This window comes from Coffea arabica, chromosome 9e (assembly GCF_036785885.1).
Source record: "Coffea arabica cultivar ET-39 chromosome 9e, Coffea Arabica ET-39 HiFi, whole genome shotgun sequence".
In the NCBI taxonomy this organism is placed as follows: domain Eukaryota; kingdom Viridiplantae; phylum Streptophyta; class Magnoliopsida; order Gentianales; family Rubiaceae; genus Coffea; species Coffea arabica.
In genome coordinates this window covers 19,782,766-19,801,253 of record NC_092327.1, presented here as the reverse complement: position 1 = coordinate 19,801,253, position 18,488 = coordinate 19,782,766, and positions in this window count along the sequence as shown.

The following is an 18,488-nucleotide window of genomic DNA, read 5'->3' as shown; positions in this document are numbered from 1 at the left end:
ATTCCTTAATGATATTCACCAAGTTCACTTACACAAAAGTTCACAAGATAATATTTGGTACCCTTTACTTTTTGGGTTCTTGAGAGTTAGCATAATGTCTAACTATCCACATATATTTCATGTCATTTCTCATATTCTTTCTCACATAGCAATTACTTTTCATGTGACCTATTTGACAACAAAAACTACACATAGTCAAAGAGTTACTTGTATGGACAGGTTTAACAAACCTTAATTGTCTTCTTTTATAAATAGTAAACTCATTTGCACTAGAATTTAACTTCTTCTTATGAATGCCACAATGAGGTTTTGATTCATTCCTTTGAAAACAGTTTTGTTTATTGTGTGGAGTAACTCATTTAGATTATCCATTCTTCTTTTCAAATCATCTTGTTCCTTTTTGAACATTTCACAAAGTTTTGTTTTTCTATTAAGCTCAAAGTGTAAAACAGTCTCATTCTTTTTGAAGTAGTCATTTTCAGCTTTCAACAATTTGTTTTGTTGAAAAAGATTTGCATTATCTTGAAGTAAAAAGCTAATTTTCTGTTTTAACGCCTTGTTTCGAGCATAGGATTCTTTCAAGTTATCATGCAATCTCTCAATGAAGGATTCAATATCATCATCAGATTCATCATCACTAATAGGTTGAGAGTTGCAAGTAGTTACCTCATCATCACCAATGACCATGAAAGCCATTTGAGCAGATTCTTCTTCCTCTTCAATGTCACCATCTGAGTTACAATCATTCCATGTGATTTAAAAGTTGTTAAATTTTGGTTTCCGATCAACTTTTCCTTCTTTCTTCTTCTTCATTGGGCACTCACTCATGTAGTGTCCAAGTTGGCCGCATTTAAGGCATTGTCAGCTTGCTTTTTATTGGCCTCTTGCTTTCATTTTTCCTTGCATTGTTGAACTGATTTGGATATGAATTGCTAGGTCCTCCTTTTCTGAATCTCCTTTTGTTGAGGATTCTCTTGAAACTTCTTGTGATGAGAGCAAGATCATTGTCGTCAACTTTCACATCTTCTCCATCCAAGGCAGCCAAGTCATCTTCATCTTGGGATGCTTTTAGAGCAATGCTTCTTTTTACCTTTGCATCTTTTTCCTCTTGTACCTTAGTCTTAAGCTTGAGCTCATAAGAGATTAGAGAATTAATAAGCGATTCAATAAATATAGAATTCAAATCTTTAGCCTCTTCAATAGCAGTCACCTTACTCTCCCAATCCTTTGATAAAGCATTCAAGATTTTTCTATTTTTCTCTCCTAAGGAGTATTCCTTTTCTAGCACCTCTAAATCCTTAATGAGATCATTGGATCTACAATACATTTTATCAATATTCTCATGAGGTTCCATCTTAAATGATTCATATTTGGTAACTAAGATAGATTTCTTTTGTTCTCTCACATTCTCACTCCCTTCATGGATTTCTCTCAATTTGTCCCAAATCTCTTTAGCAGACCTACAACCTTTGACCCTAATGGATTCATTTGAATCTAAGGCACTATACAACACATTCATAGCCTTTGCATTTAAGGTAAGGTGGGTTCTATCATCACCAGTCAATTCATTTCTGATTTTTGGTCTTGGTCTATGAGTAATTTCATCTATTATAAAGGCATCATATGGACCTTCAATAACAATAAACCACTGTTCAATATCAATAGATTGAAAAAAGATAATCATTCTTTCCTTCTAACTCACGTAATTAGATCTATTAAATATTGGGAGTCTAATGACAGATTGTCCTTCAAAAAATATGGTATTATTGGTTGTCATTTTATTCCAAAGTTGCTTGAGCTTAATCTCTATGAGACCAAGCTCTGATACCAATTGTAAGGATCGAAGACAACCTAAAAGGGGGGTGAATTTGGTTATTTAAAAACTAATCAAGTTATGAGACACTTTTGTGCTCAATATGAAATTTACCCTCTTTTCTAGATGACCACTCAATGAAACAATTAGTAAGAAAGCAAGATTGCTTGGGAGTAGAAGAGATAAGCAATTAAAGTTCACAAGATAGTAAGTAATAAGGAAAGAATAGCAAACCAATTTCACTTCCAAGCTCCTCTTGAGTTTGAATATCACTTTATAGAGCAAGCTTCTTCAAGTTGAACAAATACAACCAATCTTTATGTACAAAGGAAAAATCACTTCCTCCTTACTCCAAGCTACACTTGGTCAACCTAGAAAGTTTTACTATCACTCTGGATAACCCTCACAAAGCTACATTATTGAAGTATTTATCTCACACAAGAAAAGCTTAAACGAATTTCACACAGCTAAGAGTACAAATCTTCTTTGTAGAGCATTTTCTCACTAAAACTACTCTTGATCTCTTGTATTCTCAATGTGCAAAAGTACTATCAAAGTGGTTGATCATGCACTATTTATATGAGACCAAAAAGTGCCCCCATTAATGCTTCCAACGGATAGAAGGCCGCTGAAGAGTTAACTAGCCGTTGGGAGTATCGGATGTCCAGTACTCCCGTTACTTGCGTCCGACAGCAGGCAGTGAGTTTGAGAAATTTTCTTTAATTCTTTCGAACGTCTGGTGTCTCTAATACTTGCGTCCGAAAGCAGATGATGAATTTGAAAAATCTTCTTCAATTCGTTCGAACATTCGGTACTACTAATGCTTTGCGTCCGAAGTGCTGCATACTTTATCGGACGTTTGGTATCTCTGATGCTTGCGTCCGAAAGAAGTCAGTAAGCTAGGGAGAAATTCTTAATTCATTTGGACGTCCGGTGATGGAGTTTTTCATGTGTCCAAAGTGTTGCACACTTTATCGAACGTCCGGTCCTGTCTTCACAAGCGTCCGACAGCTTTCAGCTTCCTTTGTCTCTTTCAATTACACTTGATCTTGAATCAGATTTGCTTCATAACTGAAAGTATTTCTTGAAGGGATATTAGTATCATCCAATTGTTTTGTAAACAACAAAAGTTAGGGACCGAGATTGACAGTCATGGCCAAGGTGCCCTGCTCAAGCGGTAGAAACGAAGCAGTGAACACCTCAATCCAAGGCCCTTAGGATAAATCCAGAGTTTGAGTTCAATGAGGACTCTACCTCTAGTAATCTAACGAGACTCATACTCTCGGATGGGATAACTGCCACATAGTAAGAGGATAAATCTAATATTTCCACTGCTCATCGAGTAAGGCCCTATAAATAGTAGAGAGTTGAGCCATGGAAAGGTATGCAATTCAAATACTTAATTCATTCGTTTACTCTTGAGCTCTTAACTAACTTGAGCGTCGGAGTCACCACAGGGAGTTAGTCTCATGGTTTGACTTTCTTGCAGGTCGGTTTGTTGTTGCCTAATTGTAACCCCTTGTTCAGATCTTACTCCTAAACTGACTCTTCAGTATAATTTTGGAAAATAATAAAATAAAATAAAATGATTAATAGATTAATCAGGCTATGGGATATTGAGCTAAGTTCAAAATGTTTTAGAATTAACCCAACGAAAATAATAATATAGTGAAATGCCCAAAATAACTAGACCAAGCGGTTTTCATAAGTTGGGTTATTTTAAAAACCCAAATTTGTAGCAATAATCCAATTTTAATTAGACACCTCAAAGAATTTATATTAAAAGTCTAATATTGTTATAAAAACCCCTTTTAATTAAATGAATTCAAAGACTCTTTTAAGTTCTCAAGTGAATAATAATCCTAAAAAGTAACATCACATAAATAATAATTTAAGTGAAAACAAATACATTAATTCAGTCCATTTCTATAATTCAACCTCAACTAATACATGCCAATTTTACAAAAGTAAATATGTAAACATAAAAATAATTTAAACGAATAAATGAATAATGCGTATTTCATGGATGACCAAATTATGACACTTTCTAAATCGGGAAACTTTTCAAGAAAGAAAACTATCTAAATTAGGAAACTTTCTAAAAAGGGTAGACGATCCATTTAGGAAACTTTTAGGTGCTTTCCATAAAATGTTCAGACATATTTTTCAAGGTTATTTAAGATAGGATTAGGTACTTTAAAAATAAGATTATTGAACTAATTAAGGTATACATGTTATTGATTATAGGTTTGAAGTAAGTTTAAGGGCGTGTTAAGAATCTCTTTAAGAGAGCAATTTAAGGTAGGTGGTGCTTATCTCTCTGAATTTTCAAATATTAAATGTGAATTTTTCTTAAAGGCACGTTTTATTTTGTTATATGCAGATAGATCATGTAATCTATTTCATATGTTTTGATACGCTACATATTACGATGTGAGTAGCATGTTTTATAAATTAAAAAACTGTGCATGTGATGTATGAAATGAATTTATGATAAGAAAAGATCTTAATAGTCATGAAATAGATAGTTGGGACTATAGTCCTGATATGTTATGTGATGTTAGTCATGGGAGTTGGTATAAAGTCTAACCGATTGATTTAAATTATGTTATGTTATGTGATCAAGCAGTAATCATGAAATCTCTTGGTCGCTCTTCTAGAAGGGGTTTAATCTCTAGGCTGAATATTCAGAAGTTGGATATCGCATACACTTGTTTTGAGTTATGTTTATGAAATGAGATGACATGAGTGATATATTCCATGATTTGCAAGTATGTTAAATTAATCCGATCATGTCATATTATGTTTTTTTAAGGGTTAAAAACAGAAAAGCCCCTTGTGGTATAGCTATCATACAGAAAAGCCCTCTATGGTTTCATATCATACATGTCGGTACCTCATAGTTTGAAGTAAGGTGAATCATCAACGGAAATCGTCAAATGTAACGCATTTGTATTAAATGCGCTGGAAAGGCTAGTGTTTCTTTCCGAAAATAAGTTTTTAACACAAACTTTCACTAGATATACTTGTTGTTCCCTTCGCACCTTAATAAAAATGCCATGCTGTTATGGATCTTCGGCCAAAATTGCAGGAAACATAGCAACAAGAAGCTGACAAAGATAGGAGACAAATCAACTGAGGTTGCAAGCCGGCAAAGGTAAAACTTTAACCATTTGCAATTTGCACATGTAGTATATTCTTATAGGGTCAATTATAAGGATTTAAAGTAAAAATGTGAACTCTATATTTTTTGTGTAAATATTGAAGGGAAATTAAGGAACCATACCACAATGTCTTCGTCAACTCTCGACCAACCAGCAGGGGAAACGGAGCTAGAGATCTTTGAAACCAGTACAAGATGTGTAATTGTCAAAGGAAGGCGAAGGTAAAGATTGTTGAGTCGGAAAAGCCATCAAAGGGAATGTTATATTTTGTGTGTGAAAAAGATGAATGTGGGTTCTTTTCATGGTGTAATCCCATTTACAGAGATGAGCCAGATCGAGATAACTATTTTGTGAGCCAACCTATTCAAGAACATTCATATTTGGATGGTGTGCTCTCAAAACTGAAAAAATTGGATAATGAGATGAAGAACTTGAAATTCCTAGTTGGAGGTTATGTTTTCATGTAACTCATTAAATCCAATGTGAGAGTCATACTTGCGATACAGATTGTTTACTATGTGTAGCTTTGGCCAAACTCGCAACTGTTGGTTAAGTGCACACCTTCCTAGCCTTTTTGCTAGTCTTTGTAGTACTTCAGGTAATAGCAGCTCCTTCACTAGTTGGCTGTGGTTCAGTAGATGACTCGGCAATTGGTTGTGATTGAATGGATTCAACTGCACTTGCTTCAGGCACCTACAAATGCCATTTAACATTAGTAATACATACAAATGCAGTTACAATGACATTTAAGTGTACAAGGAAATATTACCTCGTAAAATTTTGGAGTTAGGGTGAATGGGATTCTTGCACGTCCGTGAGTTATGATTTGGCTGAAAACATCTCTTGCAATGTACCACAAGACCCTTTCTAGTTGATACTTGACCCTTCTTAGGCTCATCTTGGGCTTTTTGGCACAGTTTCTTTGGTCTGCCAAGCATCTTCCTAACTGCAGGGGGGTTTAGGGCCTCTTCTTCACATGTTATCCAGTAAATATCACTTGGAACAGGTGTGATAGTATGTGCATATATTTTTAGATATTCTGCTCTAGTGTAGCAAGTATGCACATAATCTTTTATAGGTAATCTACACACTCCTATCGTAGCACATGCATGGGCAGAAAGATAACCTCTTAGTTGAAAATACCCATAAGTGTGAGGACTTAGAAAAAAATTTGTCAATTTACTTAGTCTAAATACATGATATTTTATTTTAGTCATCTATTTATTTATTTATTTGATAATGATTTTGTTTTAAGGCTTTTATTAAATTTTACATGTGAAAATTTGTGTGTGGGGTAAAATGCAATTTTTCATTTTTAGTGGGGTGTGAAAGGAACTTTTGAAAAAAATGAGGGGGTTTAGTGCAATAAGAATTCTCTAGAAAGTGACATGTGTCGCCATAAGAGCTAAGCCTCTTTCTTTGGCTTTTGACCAAAGCTTTCTTACCATTTATCTTCCATTTCTTGCCTTAAGAAATAACAAACAAACACAAGAGAAAGAAAGAGAGAGAGAGGGCCGTGAGCTTGAGGAGGAAAAGGGGGAAGAAACTTCATCCAAAATAACTTGAATCTTGCTTGTATTTTGTGGGAAAAGGAAGAAGATAGCTTGGGAATTCCATTTACCTTTTCTAGAGCTTGAAAAGGGGAGAAGATTTGGTGGTTGGAAGTTCATCTTGGTTGGAAGCAAAAGAGGTAAAAGTCTAGATTAACCTTCTTTCTTTGTTTTATGTTGAAAAACAAGGTTGATTGTTGGATAAAGACATGCTTTGGTGGTGAATCTTGGTAGTTTTCAAGTTGATGATGTTTATACTTCATACTTGAGTTAGGGTTTGATTATACTTCATACTTGAGTTAGGGTTTGGTTATACATATGCTTACGGTATAGTTTTGGTGGCTATCTTGTTGTAATTTTGGCTTCATAAGTGTTTATTGTTGTGTTGGTCATGAAACTCTATGGAATTACTAGATGGTATGGGCTGATTTTGGGACAATTAGTTGGAAGAATGTTGGAAAAATTTGGGGAAAAAATTCTGTTTGATGGCCGAACCTAAGAGCTGGAATTTCAGCTTTGAATTTTACATTTTCATGATGATTTTAAGCTTGATTTTTGCTCAGGATACTCTATATTACTTTAAGCTACAAGGGTGTGCTGAAATTTAACTAAAAATCATGAGTTTAAGTGGGAAGATTGAGTCAAGTGTTGCTGAAAATTTTTTCCGCAGGTGACTCTAAGCAGTTTTAGGAAATCTGTTATATCTTGGTGTAGAAAAATCCAAATTGAGTTCTGCTTGTTCCGTTTGAAACTATATTCAGAGTGCATTCTACCGTGAAAATTTCTCTATTTTTCTCAATTCTTATGAATATTTATGATTTTCCAAAGTTGATTGAATTTTCACACCTGCTCTGTTTTTCTACCTGATGAAGCATCAACTTGAAACTGGAATAATTTGACTGATTTATAGATAGAATCTTACAAATATATAATCTGGAAAATTGTAGCCCTTTTGAGTCTATTTACCAATGGTATAAAGTTTATAAATTTTGGACTTAAGAACCTTGCGATACGATTTTTCAAACAGTGTTGTGTAAAACTGGAGAAAATTCTATTTTTTTAAAGTTGGTCTTGCTTCCATTTCCAACCTTAAGTTGGACTTGTTAAACTATTTTGAGCTTGGTTTTATGATTGGAATGAGGAAATTCTAGGTTACTCGTGTCCCTTGGGTCTAAATGTTCTCTTTTCACTCCAAAACCATATTTGCATCGTTGCACTAGTAGTTACTTGGATTTTCTTTGGTTCACCTAAGCTTTGAATGGTTGAACTATAATACTTTATCTTGGTTGTTCTTAAGGTTTGTTGGTGATCAAGGGCATAAACTGAGGGGCAAACTTTTGACGTTATTTTGCTTAAACTGGTAAGTGTCAAGTGCATGTTTCTTGATATTTTGATTCGAATGATACCACGTGTTATGTGTTGAATATTGAACTTGATGAGACGAGGGTGTACTTTATTACACTCACCCTCCCCTTCTTGAATGATCTTGTACTTGCTTGAACTTGAGTGACCGTACTTGTGTTTGTGCTTGTGCTTGACTTGTAAGTGTTGAGCGGTAGCATGTACTGTGACGACTGGAAAATTCGCTCATATATTCTTAAAATTCCCTCTTATTTTGATTAGATTACTTTATAACATCTTTACTACTCATTTAATCCCTCAATAGTTACAATAAATCATAGAATCAAGGGTTGTACCTTTAGTTTTATAGTTAGCATAAATAAGGTTTTCGCGTATTTTGGCCGTCTGATCATTTGGTGAGGTGTGTGTGTAACGGCCCCACCTCCCCCTAAGGCGAACCAGAGGGTTCAGCGGCCGCCTGCCCAGCTCTCGCCGGGACTCAGTCAGTCACTATAAGAAAAGACAATAAAACCCACAAAACAATCGAAGTAACAATAATTCCAAACTTAAACGTAAACTTATATACATATCCATCCCAAAAGCAATACAACTTATGTACAAAGGTTCTCCATTCTCCATACAACCAGCCCACCAAACATTGGGGCGAGAACCATAACAAAAGAATCAAAAGTACTAGATCGGCTAGTCTATACGTAGCTTCCGTCCTTGCACGGCTTCCCCTGCTAAGGAAAACAAAAACTAAAGGAATGAGCTGGAAAGCTCAGTGAGGTTCCGTACACATAGATAACAAGAGAGTCAATTCATTTAACACATATAAACAACAATTCAAGTTACAAGTACAACTAAAGCGATAAACACATTCATGAAAAGGATACGGGCTCACAAGGAGCCATTCGTTCATTCGTTCGTTCATTCATTCTCCTTTCGTTCCCCTACCTTCAATCATTTAAAATGCATTTTGTATAAGTAAAACCCCTCATTCATTCATTCGTTCATTCATTTCATTCACCCCGTCCCTGGCTTTTGGCCAGGCTCCACCAACCTACAAGGTAATACTCGAGTATACCGAAACGTTCACCCAAGTCCCTAATCGCCCGACCAAGTCCGCTTCTGGCTCGAGACGACCGGTAACAAGGGGCAATGGCCAGTTCAGCCCAAAAGGCTTACATTCATGCACAATTAACATTTCAATCGCTCAATCATTAAAATTTCACAATCATTGAGGCTAAGTGCGATAAAGTACACACTCGCCTCGAAAACTCGTTTAGCAATCATTGAAAGCATTTAACATGTTATCAATCATTCAAACAAGCCATATAATCATGAAACGTAACAAACAAGGAACACTCACCTAGTTATTGTGCACTTCTCAATCACCAATGAAACCTAAAATTACATAAGATCACATTACAATTCATCGAGCATGATTTAGATGAAATCAAGAAATACCCGACTACTTGCGAGTAAACGTATAAAAGACTTTCAAAGTATAAAGAGGCATTTGGATCCGTGGACAAGAATAACCCCAATGCGACCCAAACCAAAAAGGGTTATAGAAGTTGTAACGGAAACACTTAACTCAAAACAATTCACATTTCCAGGAAATAAGCTAAGGCAATATTCTTTCTGAATTGTTTGTATGACTCAATAGCATATATATTCAAGTGGTCAATAAATGACCGAAGCCAATAAAAATCATGTGAAAAGGAGGACAAAATACTTTAACTTCCACACTTAAAACCTTGCTTAGAAACAATGCACTTATGGCCGATAAAACCCGAACTCATACCTCTATAGGTTGGAAAGGCTTAAGGAACATTTGAAGGTTTGAAACGGAAGAGGTATCATGAATAGAAACTTAGCCTTCGAACCCTTATCCAAAGACCCGAAGACACTTCCAAGGAAATACGGTCAATTTGATACAAAATACATTTCCAAAACCCACTTTAACTTATTCAATTTACAAGAAAATAAACGGACGGCATGTCCCTTGTGTTTACCTATTTTCCAGCCATTAATGGCTTCATTAATTCTCAAATCAGTCCCAACAGCTCATTAAAATCATATAAATACAAAATAAATACGAAAAGCAAGCTAGAAACATTTTCGGACAAAAACAGTTTTGACATCATTTTGCGGTTTTGGTACCAATGGCGTTACGATTATCGGATTAGGGTGTAAGACCCACCATTTCGAAGCTAAGAACCAGGGCTACAACAATGTAGAAGGTCACTCAGTCCAAATCCCAGCACAACTAAGTCAAATATGCCAAATAACAAACCAGAACCGTAATTGCAGGTTTACAAATTACACTATAGTGTAATCAGTACAACTCAGTCTAAACAGGTCCAAATGCAGAAATTCTAAAGGAATATGGTAACTAGGACATCAAGCTACATTTCATCAGAAGACCTCAACCACCAAATCCAAAGCAATTCCAGTCAAAACAGCCAACTACAAACGCAGTTCGGCCATCCTGAAGAACCCAGAACAGCAACAGTAAAATCGACATTTCTCACTCTACACTACTCCAAAGGACCTGAAATTTTGCATGAACTTCAAACACATCAATACCTACAACGTTTATGTTTTAAGCCAAGGCCAATTCGGCCTCTAACCATGAGATACAAAACCGGCCAGAATTGGGGATATCAAACCCTAACTTCTCACATTTCCTTCCAAATCCAAAATTGGTTGCAATTATCTATCATATACACCTACTAGAGTCATTACCCTACATTTCCAACCATCATAGATAGCCACAACATCATGATCACATTAAACCAGAAAAATCATAATTAAATATAAAACTTCACCATAAATCAACCCAAATCAAGATATAACTCACTAAGTGACATATCCAACCCTTACAATTCACAATTTAACCATTATCAATGCAAGAGAGAACTTTCTTAATCAACTTACCTCACAACTCAAGAAGACTAGCAATTCAAAGCTTCCCTTTCAAAATCACTCCACCCAAAAGCTTTAACCTTCCAAGAAGCTCACTTGTACGGAGTGGTTTCAAAATCTATCGGTGAAATTCCAAGATTGAAGCAAAAATCAAAGATGAAGATTGAAGAGTTTTCTCTCCTTGCTCTCAAAGCTCACGGTTGGACAGGGAAGAAATGAGATATTTTGGACCAAAAGATGATAAGAAGGAAGAAAAAACGCTGGTCAAACCAGCTGTCCTGTCACAATCCGGCCGGATTCCTGGCCGGATATGAGGCAGAGACGAATCAAATTTTTTTCAAAACTGCACCACAATCCGGCCAACAATCCGACCAAGAAATGGCCGGATTCGGTCCTTCAGCATTTTCGTAAAATTTTTCCTCTTTTCCAAGTTTGAATGCCATGCTCAAACGTAGTTCTAACACATACACATACATACATATCTCATACATAATTGCACAAAACAAAAAGGCCTTCCCGTTTTTTTAAAACGATTAGTGGACAAAACTTCAATTAAACGGGAAACGGGAATAAACCAAAACACTTAGAAAGTATGAAAGGTTTAGGGTTCTCACACTCTCCCCCCATTAGGAAATTTCGTCCTCGAAATTTTTCTCACCTTCATTAGCCTCAGGCGAGTTTGGAACCGTTCGGTTGTCTAATGCATACACTTTGGCCGGTACACTTGTTCGGTTTCCTCTTTCTTTCACCGGTTTTGATTTAGTTCCATCCAGTGACTGAGTACTACCCTCACGTGGATGCCTCCTTGGACAATTGCTCACTTGATGCTCACTGCTTCCACATATCAAACATTTTCGCCCTTTCCGCCAACAAACATCCTCGGTATGATTTGCCTTTCCACAGTAACCGCAAATCAAGTGAGAGGTCATCTTTGGACTATCTTGAGAAATCTCCTTTGATCCGATTTGGCTCCCTTTAGTAGACCTCTCATCTATCGCCCCTATTGTCCAGGGCGGATAGGATAACTGGCTCACCTTTTTCACTTTAGAAGGCGCCATCGTTTCACTAAACTCTTCCAATCCACTACCCGATGCACCCATTTTTCGCATTTGGGAGGCCTTTATTTGTGCCTTGGCACTCTCAATTCGTTGAGCCTTCTCAAGGGCCTCCGTAAACGTATTCACTTGCGCTGCTGCCAACGCCTCTTTGATGTCCAAGTTCAATCCCTGTACGAACCGTCTCACTCTTCTTGGTTCCGTGGCCACTAATTCGGAAGCAAACTTGGATAGTTTAGTGAATTTCGTTTCGTATTCAGCCACACTTAATGTCCCCTGGCGTAGTCCAATAAATTCGTCCTCCCTCCTTTCTTGGACTAAAGGGGGGAGGTACTTCTCATTAAATTCTCTGGTAAAGTTTGCCCAGGTCCATATGGTCCGTTTCCTTTCCCATTTTGCTCTAATTACGTTCCACCATGCTCGGGCCGATCCCTCAAATTGAAACTCTGCGAAGTTCACTTGCTTTTGCTCGGTGTAATTTAAGGCTGTGAATATATTCACCATGGCCTCTAGCCATTGTTCAGCGGTATCCGGATCAGGCCCTCCAGCGAATTTTGGAGGTGCAAACTTCTGAAACCTCTCCAGAGCCTTATCTTCGCCCATTTCAGGGTTCTGGGTTTGATTTACAGGCATTTGGCCTTGTTGGTCCACCAACCTTGTCAAAATGTTTGCCATTTGTTGAATTGCCGTCGCCATTTGGTCCCCGGCCTCAACTCTAGGTTCTTGTTCTTGTTCGGCGGACGTTTCCCTTTCTGCTCTAGGTTCTGGGGTCCGTTTAGTTCCACGGCCTCGACCACGTCCCTGACTACGTCTCCCGTCCATATTTTTCCTTCCCTCTCTTTTTTTCCAAAAGTAGTTTAATGAATAAATGCATAAATGCAATAAGGTGACTCAAATGTAACCAAAATTGAGGCACCAAGTACACAAGTAAACATATATGCACATAGCACTCCACATATCAAGAAAATAGATGATCAATTACACAAGTACGTATCAAGTCAAGTAATTATTCATGTACACAAATACATCAATTGACGTCATGTAATAAGAATATATGGGCGAATCAAATGAGGAGGTGCTGTGTCGTCCCAGTCTCAGCTAAGCTAACCCCGTCCGGCTCCTCACGTCATTTTCTAATCAATCCAGATATCTGCCGACCTCTTATACTCATTCTGGTCGGACAAAGCCAGTTCATGGTCCCGAAATATAAATCTCATATACTTAACATCGTCTCAACTTTGGAGTACTCGGGTACGAGAATCCGAAATAAGATAATTCACCTCTCGAGCTGGCCAGTCCCAAGAGTAAACCATCTACAATCGGAATTCCTCCCAGACGTACCTATCTATGGTCCTCAGATTCCACAGGAAAATTTAAGGCCTATAACGTTCACAACTCATAGCTTATGCTCGAACGAGCACTTAATCCTTCATACCTATTTACCACTCAATCCAGGCTCACTCCGCGCAGAGACCATGCGAAGCAGGCTCTGATACCAACTGTAACGGCCCCACCTCCCCCTAAGGCGAACCAGAGGGTTCAGCGGCTGCCTGCCCAGCTCTCGCTGGGACTCAGTCAGTCACTATAAGAAAAGATAATAAAACCCACAAAACAATCGAAGTAACGATAATTCCAAACTTAAACGTAAACTTATATACATATCCATCCCAAAAGCAATACAACTTATGTACAAAGGTTCTCCATTCTCCATACAACCAGCCCACCAAACATTGGGGCGAGAACCATAACAAAAGAATCAAAAGTACTAGATCGGCTAGTCTATACGTAGCTTCCGTCCTTGCACGGCTTCCCCTGCTAAGGAAAACAAAAACTAAAGGAATGAGCTGGAAAGCTCAGTGAGGTTCCGTACACATAGATAACAAGAGAGTCAATTCATTTAACACATATAAACAACAATTCAAGTTACAAGTACAACTAAAGCGATAAACACATTCATGAAAAGGATACGGGCTCACAAGGAGCCATTCGTTCATTCGTTCGTTCATTCATTCTCCTTTCGTTCCCCTACCTTCAATCATTTAAAATGCATTTTGTATAAGTAAAACCCCTCATTCATTCATTCGTTCATTCATTTCATTCACCCCGTCCCTGGCTTTTGGCCAGGCTCCACCAACCTACAAGGTAATACTCGAGTATACCGAAACGTTCACCCAAGTCCCTAATCGCCCGACCAAGTCCGCTTCTGGCTCGAGACGACCGGTAACAAGGGGCAATGGCCAGTTCAGCCCAAAAGGCTTACATTCATGCACAATTAACATTTCAATCGCTCAATCATTAAAATTTCACAATCATTGAGGCTAAGTGCGATAAAGTACACACTCGCCTCGAAAACTCGTTTAGCAATCATTGAAAGCATTTAACATGTTATCAATCATTCAAACAAGCCATATAATCATGAAACGTAACAAACAAGGAACACTCACCTAGTTATTGTGCACTTCTCAATCACCAATGAAACCTAAAATTACATAAGATCACATTACAATTCATCGAGCATGATTTAGATGAAATCAAGAAATACCCGACTACTTGCGAGTAAACGTATAAAAGACTTTCAAAGTATAAAGAGGCATTTGGATCCGTGGACAAGAATAACCCCAATGCGACCCAAACCAAAAAGGGTTATAGAAGTTGTAACGGAAACACTTAACTCAAAACAATTCACATTTCCAGGAAATAAGCTAAGGCAATATTCTTTCTGAATTGTTTGTATGACTCAATAGCATATATATTCAAGTGGTCAATAAATGACCGAAGCCAATAAAAATCATGTGAAAAGGAGGACAAAATACTTTAACTTCCACACTTAAAACCTTGCTTAGAAACAATGCACTTATGGCCGATAAAACCCGAACTCATACCTCTATAGGTTGGAAAGGCTTAAGGAACATTTGAAGGTTTGAAACGGAAGAGGTATCATGAATAGAAACTTAGCCTTCGAACCCTTATCCAAAGACCCGAAGACACTTCCAAGGAAATACGGTCAATTTGATACAAAATACATTTCCAAAACCCACTTTAACTTATTCAATTTACAAGAAAATAAACGGACGGCATGTCCCTTGTGTTTACCTATTTTCCAGCCATTAATGGCTTCATTAATTCTCAAATCAGTCCCAACAGCTCATTAAAATCATATAAATACAAAATAAATACGAAAAGCAAGCTAGAAACATTTTCGGACAAAAACAGTTTTGACATCATTTTGCGGTTTTGGTACCAATGGCGTTACGATTATCGGATTAGGGTGTAAGACCCACCATTTCGAAGCTAAGAACCAGGGCTACAACAATGTAGAAGGTCACTCAGTCCAAATCCCAGCACAACTAAGTCAAATATGCCAAATAACAAACCAGAACCGTAATTGCAGGTTTACAAATTACACTATACTGTAATCAGTACAACTCAGTCTAAACAGGTCCAAATGCAGAAATTCCAAAGGAATATGGTAGCTAGGACATCAAGTTACATTTCATCAGAAGCCCTCAACCACCAAATCCAAAGCAATTCCAGTCAAAACAGCCAACTACAAACGCAGTTCGGCCATCCTGAAGAACCCAGAACAGCAACAGTAAAATCGACATTTCTCACTCTACACTACTCCAAATGACCTGAAATTTTACATGAACTTCAAACACATCAATACCTACAACGTTTATGTTTTAAGCCAAGGCCAATTCGGCCTCTAACCATGAGATACAAAACCGGCCAGATTTGGGGATATCAAACCCTAACTTCTCACATTTCCTTCCAAATCCAAAATTGGTTGCAATTATCTATCATATACACCTACTAGAGTCATTACCCTACATTTCCAACCATCATAGATAGCCACAACATCATGATCACATTAAACCATAAAAATCATAATTAAATATAAAACTTCACCATAAATCAACCCAAATCAAGATATAACTCACTAAGTGACATATCCAACCCTTACAATTCACAATTTAACCATTATCAATGCAAGAGAGAACTTTCTTAATCAACTTACCTCACAAATCAAGAAGACTAGCAATTCAAAGCTTCCCTTTCAAAATCACTCCACCCAAAAGCTTTAACCTTCCAAGAAGCTCACTTGTACGGAGTGGTTTCAAAATCTATCGGTGAAATTCCAAGATTGAAGCAAAAATCAAAGATGAAGATTGAAGAGTTTTCTCTCCTTGCTCTCAAAGCTCACGGTTGGACAGGGAAGAAATGAGATATTTTGGACCAAAAGATGATAAGAAGGAAGAGAAAACGCTGGTCAAACCAGCTGTCCTGTCACAATCCGGCCGGATTCCTGGCCGGATATGAGGCAGAGACGAATCAAATTTTTTTCAAAACTGCACCACAATCCGGCCAACAATCCGACCAAGAAATGGCCGGATTTTCAGCCGGATTCGGTCCTTCAGCATTTTCGTAAAATTTTTCCTCTTTTCCAAGTTTGAATGCCATGCTCAAACGTAGTTCTAACACATACACATACATACATATCTCATACATAATTGCACATGACAAAAAGGCCTTCCCGTTTTTTTAAAACGATTAGTGGACAAAACTTCAATTAAACGGGAAACGGGAATAAACCAAAACACTTAGAAAGTATGAAAGGTTTAGGGTTCTCACACTCTCCCCCCCTTAGGAAATTTCATCCTCGAAATTTTTCTCACCTTCATTAGCCTCAGGCGAGTTTGGAACCGTTCGGTTGTCTAATGCATACACTTTGGCCGGTACACTTGTTCGGTTTCCTCTTTCTTTCACCGGTTTTGATTTAGTTCCATCCAGTGACTGAGTACTACCCTCACGTGGATGCCTCCTTGGACAATTGCTCACTTGATGCTCACTGCTTCCACATATCAAACATTTTCGCCCTTTCCGCCAACAAACATCCTCGGTATGATTTGCCTTTCCACAGTAACCGCAAATCAAGTGAGAGGTCATCTTTGGACTATCTTGAGAAATCTCCTTAGATCCGATTTGGCTCCCTTTAGTAGACCTCTCATCTATCGCCCCTATTGTCCAGGGCGGATAGGATAACTGGCTCACCTTTTTCACTTTAGAAGGCGCCATCGTTTCACTAAACTCTTCCAATCCACTACTCGATGCACCCCTTTTTCGCGTTTGGGAGGCCTTTATTTGTGCCTTGGCACTCTCAATTCGTTGAGCCTTCTCAAGGGCCTCCGTAAACGTATTCACTTGCGCTGCTGCCAACGCCTCTTTGATGTCCAAGTTCAATCCCTGTACGAACCGTCTCACTCTTCTTGGTTCCGTGGCCACTAATTCGGAAGCAAACTTGGATAGTTTAGTGAATTTCGTTTCGTATTCAGCCACACTTAATGTCCCCTGGCGTAGTCCAATAAATTCGTCCTCCCTCCTTTCTTGGACTAAAGGGGGGAGGTACTTCTCATTAAATTCTCTGGTAAAGTTTGCCCAGGTCCATATGGTCCGTTTCCTTTCCCATTTTGCTCTAATTACGTTCCACCATGCTCGGGCCGATCCCTCAAATTGAAACTCTGCGAAGTTCACTTGCCTTTGCTCGGTGTAATTTAAGGCTGTGAATATATTCACCATGGCCTCTAGCCATTGTTCAGCGGTATCCGGATCAGGCCCTCCAGCGAATTTTGGAGGTGCAAACTTCTGAAACCTCTCCAGAGCCTTATCTTCGCCCATTTCAGGGTTCTGGGTTTGATTTACAGGCATTTGGCCTTGTTGGTCCACCAACCTTGTCAAAATGTTTGCCATTTGTTGAATTGCCGTCGCCATTTGGTCCCCGGCCTCAACTCTAGGTTCTTGTTCTTGTTCGGCGGACGTTTCCCTTTCTGCTCTAGGTTCTGGGGTCCGTTTAGTTCCACGGCCTCGACCACGTCCCTGACTACGTCTCCCGTCCATATTTTTCCTTCCCTCTCTTTTTTTCCAAAAGTAGTTTAATGAATAAATGCATAAATGCAATAAGGTGACTCAAATGTAACCAAAATTGAGGCACCAAGTACACAAGTAAACATATATGCACATAGCACTCCACATATCAAGAAAATAGATGATCAATTACACAAGTACGTATCAAGTCAAGTAATTATTCATGTACACAAATACATCAATTGACGTCATGTAATAAGAATATATGGGCGAATCAAATGAGGAGGTGCTGTGTCGTCCCAGTCTCAGCTAAGCTAACCCCGTCCGGCTCCTCACGTCATTTTCTAATCAATCCAGATATCTGCCGACCTCTTATACTCATTCTGGTCGGACAAAGCCAGTTCATGGTCCCGAAATATAAATCTCATATACTTAACATCGTCTCAACTTTGGAGTACTCGGGTACGAGAATCCGAAATAAGATAATTCACCTCTCGAGCTGGCCAGTCCCAAGAGTAAACCATCTACAATCGGAATTCCTCCCAGACGTACCTATCTATGGTCCTCAGATTCCACAGGAAAATTTAAGGCCTATAACGTTCACAACTCATAGCTTATGCTCGAACGAGCACTTAATCCTTCATACCTATTTACCACTCAATCCAGGCTCACTCCGCGCAGAGACCATGCGAAGCAGGCTCTGATACCAACTGTAACGGCCCCACCTCCCCCTAAGGCGAACCAGAGGGTTCAGCGGCTGCCTGCCCAG